An 8,527-nucleotide genomic window follows, 5' to 3' on the forward strand; every position below is an offset into this window, starting at 1 on the left:
ATACACCCATAAAACACACATATTTACCCTTATACACACCCATATACACCCTCATCCACCCATATACACCATATATATATTTACCACTCCACTCATCCAAGCATCCACCTACCATACCCTTCACCTCCACCACCCTTCCCCACAATGCCAGACTGCACCTTCTTCATCCATCTTCATTGCTCCTACCATCTCACGGGATGTCCAACTGTTCCTGAAGTCCTGATGTCCAACTGTCCTGAAGTCCCTGATGTCCAACTGTCCTGAAGTCCTGATGTCCAACTGTCCTGAAGTCCTGATGTCCAACTGTCCTGATGTCCTGATGTCCAACTGTCCTGAAGTCCTGATATCCAACTGTCCTGATGTCCAACTGTCCTGAAGTCCTGATGTCCAACTGTCCTGTGTGTTGTTCTTGCCCTCTCTGTCCCTCAATTATCTCTGTGCTGGTCTTTCTCTCCCATTCATGAGAAATCACTTTTTCCCCCTTTTATCCTGGACTAAGAGTCTTACTTTTCAGATAAATATGATTAATCTGCCCAGCTCTCTGTGTGTGTGTGTGTGTGTGGTGTGTGTGTGTGTGTGTGTGTGTGTGTGTTGTGTGTGTGTGTGTGCGTGTGTGTGTGTGGTAAAACTGCTTATGACTGACAGTGTGGAGCATTTTAAACCAACAAAGTCTATAACACCACCAAACATTGCCAAAACAACAACAATATTTATTTATTTTTGTTGGTGTTGTTACATTAAGTGAAAAACAATAATTATTTTTATTTCATGATCAAAAGTTAATTTAACAAAACGAATGTATTATCTTATTAGTCTCAGATTTTTTTATAAGTCTAAAACCAAATAGATTTCGATTTTGCCTAAAATAAATGTTGTCTAAAATAATTAGTGTACTCACGTACTGTTGCACTAACTTGAAATTTGAAATTGATTAGAACATTTAATATTTAAATTTATATAAAGAGAGTTTGTGGAAAATGAATTCTGGGAGGTATGAATATGTCCTATCGGGGACGAATATATCATCACAGAGTTAGCCTACGTCCTACAAAGCATTAACGGAAATATGACACATAAGCACTCTTTATTGAACTGTATATTCAGTGTATTTGAATCTGATTTAACATCAACTGTAGGTATGAAATTCCAACAATGAAATAACGCAGAAAGCGAAATATATTAGGCTAACTACGTTTGCCTTAAATTTACAGAATGTTTTCTTTTTAAAGGAAAACACGTAACGTGCTCAATTTGCACAATACTATATTATTATAGTATAGTATAGAAATATTATTTAGTGAGTGAAATAGAGCTCACACACAATTGCGATATCGAAACATTTGCTTAGCGTGACAATTAGTTCATATTAAACATGTGGGAGGTGAAAGGCCTGCTCCACCGTCAACCCATGTACCAGAGAGAGAGAGAGAGAGAGAGAGAGAGAGAGAGAGAGAGAGAGAGAGAGAGAGAGAGAGAGAGAGAGAGAGAGAGAGAGAGAGAGAGAGAGAGAGAGGAGAGAGAGAGAGAGAGAGAGAGAGATGTGTGTGTGTATTGGAGTTGATTAGCTCTTCTCTCCGTTATTACACGCGGCGTCTCGCTCCCGTCCGGTTTCATAACGCTCTTCAATCATAGGAGAACCTATAGATCAGCTCGTGAACTTAAAATAAACTTTCTCCTACACTTTATACTTATTTCCCCATTTGTAGTGAAACTTTACATAATCTGCACGGTAGAGATTGTTTAATTCCGCTCGTAGTTAGACAGGAGCAGCGTTGAAAACGTCTACAGGTGTGTGGCGCGCATTCCAGCAGAGCGGCTCGTCCCGCAGCGCACGCGGGGCCCTCGGGGCACGAGCGTTCCCCGGACGGCGCGCGGCGTCACTGAGCGCGAGCGGCAGAGAGGCAGGATTTGAGAGTCTCGTCCATTCTGAGCATGATGTCCTACATAAAGCAAACTCATTACGCAGTGAACGGGTTAACTCTGTCCGCTCCGGGCATGGACCTGCTACAAACCACGCTCGGCTACCCAGGTGAGTTAAAAAACTTAAATAACTCAATGTCATAGTCGTTTGTAGTTTTAGTGCGTCTGTACGTTTTCGAATGGAAATTATATATTATTGAGCATTTAAATATAATAATCACAAACGAATAAAATCACAATTTAAAACAAATGCATAAATAAATAAATCCATCATGCAATTTTAGTTTTCTACTTTTCTTTTAAAATATTTTAATGTTTGGCCCAAGGCGGAGTTTGTGTAATGTTTATTATCTAAGTTTTAATATTTCGCTTTATGTCATTTTATTATTTAAAATATAGCCATCGCGACATGAACATCTCCTAAATAGGAAAACGTATTCACTTGCATAGCATATTCTATGTTATCGTCTAACAAAACCTCTACATGTTTACTTGAACTTTTGGTCCAATATATGGAAAATGTCCAAGTTCAGTGAGACGAAAGGCGAGCAGCCCTCGCCAGGACCTCGTGGTCCTATTTCAGTGGAATACAATTCCTATTGTTTATGTTAATCATTGAAACACATGTTAAATATTTCCATGTGAATAAAAACAATTAATCTATTTAATTGCAACTTTAATGCGACTGATGCACTCGAAGAAGCAGTAAAATATTTGTTCTTCTTTTACGACCAAATGTAAACGATATTAGAACGGTAAATTATACCCAATTCCTTCTGCTAAAGTTGGAAAAGTAAAAAAAAGTATAGCGCCCTGTTCGTGTGAAATATATTCTGACACCACCGACTCTCTCGGGACCTGCGGTGGAGCCGGAACCTCATACGGACCGTTTTTACACAAGAGCAGGAGATTTGCGATATCAGAATAGCTACATATATTTTTATTGATAGATTACGTCGCTTTAAAGATACTACGTCACTGCATTACGAGCTTTTCATAAACAATTTATTTTCATAAACAAATATTTTCACCGCTAACAACTAATACAGAGCTTGTATTTCACAGTATGGACACATTATTACACATCTGCGCATCTCTCTCTCTCTCTCTCTCTCTCTCTCCAGCCACTCCGAGGAAGCAGCGTCGCGAGCGCACAACGTTTACACGCACCCAGCTCGACATTTTAGAGGCTTTGTTCACAAAGACGAGGTACCCCGACATCTTCATGAGGGAGGAAGTGGCGCTCAAAATAAACCTTCCCGAGTCCAGAGTACAGGTGGGACGCCACGAAGTGCAGCTCACACCTGCTTGAGTGCAGATGAGACAGGAGTGCATCTGAGAACCGATTTCAGTGCATTTTAGCGCAGATGTGATTTCAGTGCATTTGGGTGCAGATGAGATTTGAGCACCTCTGAGTGTAGGAGACACACAGCAGATATCAGGGGAGAAACTGATTAAGGCTAACAGAGTGGAAATGAGACACTGTGTGTGCAAAAGGTGAAATATACTGTATGCTGCAATGAAATATGCGAAAGGTGAACTTTCTGCAGTGATGAAATACAAGTGAGATGCACCTGAGTTTTGTGTGAACCACAGATGAGACTTGACATCTGAGAACAGATGAAAACACTGAGATGGAGATAATGAAGTCAGATATACAGGTTAATTAAAAGGTGAATTAACACCAACCCAAGAATTATTTCAATTCTTAACAGATAAATGTGCAGCGTTGCCAATGACAAGACCTCCAGGGGGTGCTATTTCCTTGGTTTTAATTTTAATAAGATACTTTACTAAATATGTGGTCTAATAACGTAAAGCTCAAAACCATTTCAGTTCCTATTTTGAGTTTTACCTCTCATTCCTCTCAAGAAAATCTCTATTTAAACTTTTTCCAAACATTCCTTCACCCCGCCAGGTCTGGTTCAAGAACCGTCGTGCAAAATGCCGTCAGCAGCAACAACAGACCAGTGGCCAGCCCAAGCCCCGCCCCCCTAAGAAGAAGACCTCCCCCACCCCCCGAGATGCCCTCTGAGCCCAGTGCTGGCTCCTCCTCTGTGGCGGCGACAGCTCCGCCCTTGACCGTGGCTCCCAGCGCCAACGTGGGCACCGCCCCCGTGTCAGTGTGGAGCCCCACGTCACTGTCGCCCCTCCCAGACCCCCTGTGCGGCCCTGGGACCCCCTGCATGCAGCGAGCCAGTGCATACAGCATGGGCTACGGCCAGGGCCCCTCCTACGGCCAGGGCCCCTCCTACGGCCAGGGCTACGGCTCCTCGCCGTACTTCAGCGGCCTTGACTGCAGTCCCTACCTGTCACCCATGACCTCGCAGCTGTCGGCCAGCGGGGGCGCTCTCTCGCCCCTCACCGTTCCCTCCATGGGCAGCTCCCTCAGCCACTCGCCCTCCCTCTCCTCCCAGGGCTACGGCACCTCCTCGCTGGGCTTCAGCGCCATCGACTGCCTGGACTACAAGGACCAGCAGGCCTGGAAGCTGAACTTCAGCACCATGGACTGTCTTGATCACAAGTTTCAAGTGCTGTAGAGAGAGAGAGAGAGAGAGAGAGAGAGAGAGAGAGAGAGAGAGAGAGAGAGAGAGAGGGAGACAGAGAGAGGGAGAGAGAGAGAGAGAGAGAGAGAGAGGGAGACACAGAGAGAGAGAAAGAGAGGGAGGGAGGGAGTAACAGAGAGAGAGAAAGAGAGGGAGGGAGAGAAAGGGAGACAGAAGGAGAGAGAGAGAGAGAGAGAGAGAAGAGAAAAATATATGAAATGAAAAATGTTCAGCTGGTAGTACTGGTTAAAAGTTTTAACACACACACACACACACACACACACACACACACACACACACACACACACACACACACACACACACACACACACACATTCTCTTAGCCCTGTCTACCTGCCCAGCTGTGCATGCTGACTGATATCTTTCTACATGTTTGACGTCTAGACTCTAGGGATCAGTGTGTTGTGTTTGCTGGTGTTCATGTACTGTTATGTTAAGTTATGCCAGACTGTGTGCTGCTTCTATGCTAGATGAGTCGTCGTTAATTAAACTTCACGCTATTGCAATGCCAGGTGTGTTTCGTGTGTCTGTTTGTCTGTGTGTCTGTGTGTCTGAGTGTCTGTGTGTCTGAGTGTCTGAGTGTCTGTGTGTCGGAGACGCTCCACACATCCAGTGTGGACGGTCTGGACATCCTCCTGCAGATTTGAGCAAATACAGATACTATGGTTCCTCGTCATCATCGCATAATTATGTCATACTAGATATTTTTAAACCAAATATTAATGTGAAAATGACCCAAATACTAGAATGGAAAAGTTGTACTAAAACGTGTGAATAAGGTTATTTGTCCACGTTTGTTTGTGGTAGTAATAGTTTGAAGTGGATCGTCATTATGTGTGAGTTTGGAGAGTCTGTTATGCAAGTTACTCTGAGTTCTAACTCCCCAATCAGCCATACTGTGCATTCAGAGTTCACAAGCGTGACTGTGTGTAGCTTTCTAAGAGAGGGTGTGTGTCCCAAGGTGGACATCTGGAGGTGACGGAGGGTCGTCACCATAGGGACACACAGGTGGCTTCGCCCAGCTGACTGGGGGTGTGGAGTTATTTTAGTCCATGACCACCTCAATCTCCTTACAGTCAACCCAACAGTAGCCTAAAACAATTAAAAGGGATTAAGTCTTTCCCTGTAGTTGTCCTCTCTCTCTCTCTCTCTCTCTCTCTCTCTCTCTCTCTCTCTCTTTCTCTCTGTCTGTTCTACTGTTTATTTGCTCTCTCCAGCATTCTTCTGCATGTTGGGATCTGTGGTTATAAAATGAGGTGTTCTTACAACTACACTCTGAAGGGTGGCTGCTCTCCAGATAGGAAGTGGAGATAAGAAGTGACAGGAAGTGTAGAGAGGAAGTCACAGGAAGTGGAGATGGGAAGTGACAGGAAGTGTAGAGAGGAAGTCACAGGAAGTGGAGATGGGAAGTCACAGGAAGTGGAGATGGGAAGTGACAGGAAGTGGAGAGAGGAAGTGACAGGAAGTGGAGACAGGAAGTGTAGTTGAGTTTGAAGTTTTGTTTGGTCTTACATGCCTGACCCGACTACACTGCCAAGTTCTACACTCTCCATATTCTCCACTTTCCTTTTTTCTACCTCTCTCCTGTTCCTCTTTTCTCATCCCTGATCATCTTAGTATTCACCTCTTTGTCCATCCCTTCTGTCCATCACTGTGAAACCTTTCCTTTCATTTGGTCTCTTTTATGGGAGGTGGTTTGTTATTCATCCTCTTCTCTGGGCTCCAGGATGCCAGCGCATGTGGAGGGTAAAACAGAAAACGTGACCCACAGACGCCCACGTTGGCTGAGCTACACGTTTCTGGCTCCAGTGACGTTACATAGCTCTATTCAGGTCAGAGCAGGATTAGGAAGCTCTTAGCATGTACAGAGGGGATGGAGAGAGAACGAAAACTAGAGAGATAGAGGGGGAGAGAAGGGGAGAGATAGAGGGAGAGATAGAGTGGGAGATAGAGGGAGAGATACATTATTATTACTTTTATATATTTAAAGAGGTAAGGCCATCTGTAGAGAAGATTTTTCATTGGTTAATACACCCAAGCCAAAAAATGTGTATTGTCTGTGTGGCTTGACGGTAAAAGCTGAGTTCTGACTGTATCTTGTTATTTGGTTCAAAAAGGGTCAACTACTACTACTGATAAAAACAACAACAACAACAACAACAATAATAATAATAATAAACTAGCATATTTTAAGCAAAGAAAACTCTCACAAAGGCAGACTCCACTCACCCCAACCCCACCTGCCCACCCGCCCAAAATGCAGCTTGGTGTAATGGTTGTGTTCATGGACTCCACTTCCACCGTCACACAGACAATTTGTAAAGTACACAAGAACATCTAAAAAGTAGAGAAACAAGCAATCAAAGGATGTAGTAGTTACAGATGAAGGACACTTCCAGTCTGCAACCACATGAGGGCGCTTAAGTTGCATTGGTTTGTATGAGACGGGGAACCGTCTCGTACAATGTCTGTCAATGTGCTGTCGTTTTTTACTAAAATTGTTTACAATCTTTGTAACGTTTAAGTTAAATGTTTTTCCATCTCCATCAGTCACTATTTTCTTTAAAAACGAATGGAAACGTAGCCGATTTATGACTAAGTTTGGAACTATTTCCTTAATGTTGGGAAGTCATTTCTTACCGCTGGTGTCACTTCTCGTGGTTCCCCCCAAAAAGAAAACAAAATCACTGAACACCGCACAGGAAACATTACTTTCAAATTTGGATGTATAACAATACTGGAGAACATAAACCCCCCAGAACTGCCTTATTTACAAAATCCCGAAGAAACATTTCAAGTGGCGAATTGTAAAAAATCACAAATAAAAGTGGCTAATTGTTGATTACGTTTTCATGTGGATTTTTTTTCCTGTATAAAAACCACACGCGACCAGCTGCCCGAGCCCACGTGCTCCCCGCGTGCACCCAGGAATTACAGCTGAGCTATTACAAATTAAAACATTAAACGCAATCACACTTTGTATGCCAGAATTTAAAGGAATCTATCTATCTATCTATCTATCTATCTATCTATCTATCTATCTATCTATCTATCTATCTGTGAGGGGGATGGATATATATGTTTATTATTCAGAGTTAATTTCATAGTTAAAATGTATGGGTAAAATGTGGTGATGCAATGTTATATGTTATATTATATACAACAGTGGTTCCCAAACTTTTTCTGCCGTGCCCCCCTTTAGTAGATGAGAATATTTTTGCGCCCCCCCCTATTGACTAGGGATGCACCGATTCACGTTTTTCACTTCCGATACCCATTCATATCTATCTGAGGCTTGGTATCGGCCGATACTGATCCGATACCGATCTGATAAAACAGTGCTGAATCGACTTAAAACATTTTTTTTTTAAACACAGACATACTGAATTACAAGTTTATTGAAAACTCTGCACCAGTATAGCACACTTAAACACACATAAAAACATGTAAAAAAAGCACAACTTGCATTTGTTCAGTCAGGGCAATTATGAATATAACATTGAATGTAAAATATCAAAGAACCTGAAACAGACAAAAACAATAAGTTCACAACTTTGGTCAAACATGAAAAAAATAAACTGCAAGAAACCTTTGAAATGGTTCAAGAATTCTAAATATCATTTTAAATAAATAAGGAGATGAAATAAGAGAAACAGCAATACCTATGCGGCTAGTTTGCTAGCGTTGACATCACGCAGAGCACAAAGCATGTAACGGCCAGAAATATGTGTACTGTCTCTTTAAGGGAGCGAGTTGAGCGCGCGTATGGAATTTTGTTGTTATTTAGCTTTCTGCCGTAGAAAACCACTGCTCTTTATTTTATCTTTATTTTATTTCTGTAAGTAACGCATTCAATGAGCTTTGGACAACTCACCAGTTCATGTATGAACAGTCAAGTAATGATGGAGCCCAGGTTTATTTTGGTCAACCAGCACATAAACGGACTAAGTGGAATAGCACCAGCGCGAGTACGAGTGAGTGATTCACCTCTTCTCTGCTTCGTGTTTCACTCGCCTGTTAACTGTCCAAGTTTTCTGTCC

The 8,527-nt window shown here is 42.5% G+C and overlaps 1 long non-coding RNA gene and 1 pseudogene across 1 annotated transcript; one reads left to right on the forward strand and one right to left on the reverse strand.

Moving 5' to 3' along the window:
* The first annotated feature begins 1,932 nt into the window (after window positions 1-1,932).
* Window positions 1,933-4,460, forward strand: LOC143505620 (homeobox protein otx5-like; annotated as a pseudogene).
* On the reverse strand, window positions 2,840-6,676 carry LOC143505622 (uncharacterized). Its single transcript, XR_013127909.1, has 3 exons — window positions 6,112-6,676; window positions 4,230-4,454; window positions 2,840-3,530 (listed from the first exon to the last, which is right to left on the reverse strand). It is a non-coding gene; the product is annotated as an uncharacterized LOC143505622 (long non-coding RNA).
* Window positions 6,677-8,527: the final 1,851 nt, after the last annotated feature.

This window comes from Brachyhypopomus gauderio, unplaced genomic scaffold, assembly GCF_052324685.1.
Source record: "Brachyhypopomus gauderio isolate BG-103 unplaced genomic scaffold, BGAUD_0.2 sc411, whole genome shotgun sequence".
Taxonomy (NCBI): Eukaryota; Metazoa; Chordata; class Actinopteri; order Gymnotiformes; family Hypopomidae; genus Brachyhypopomus; species Brachyhypopomus gauderio.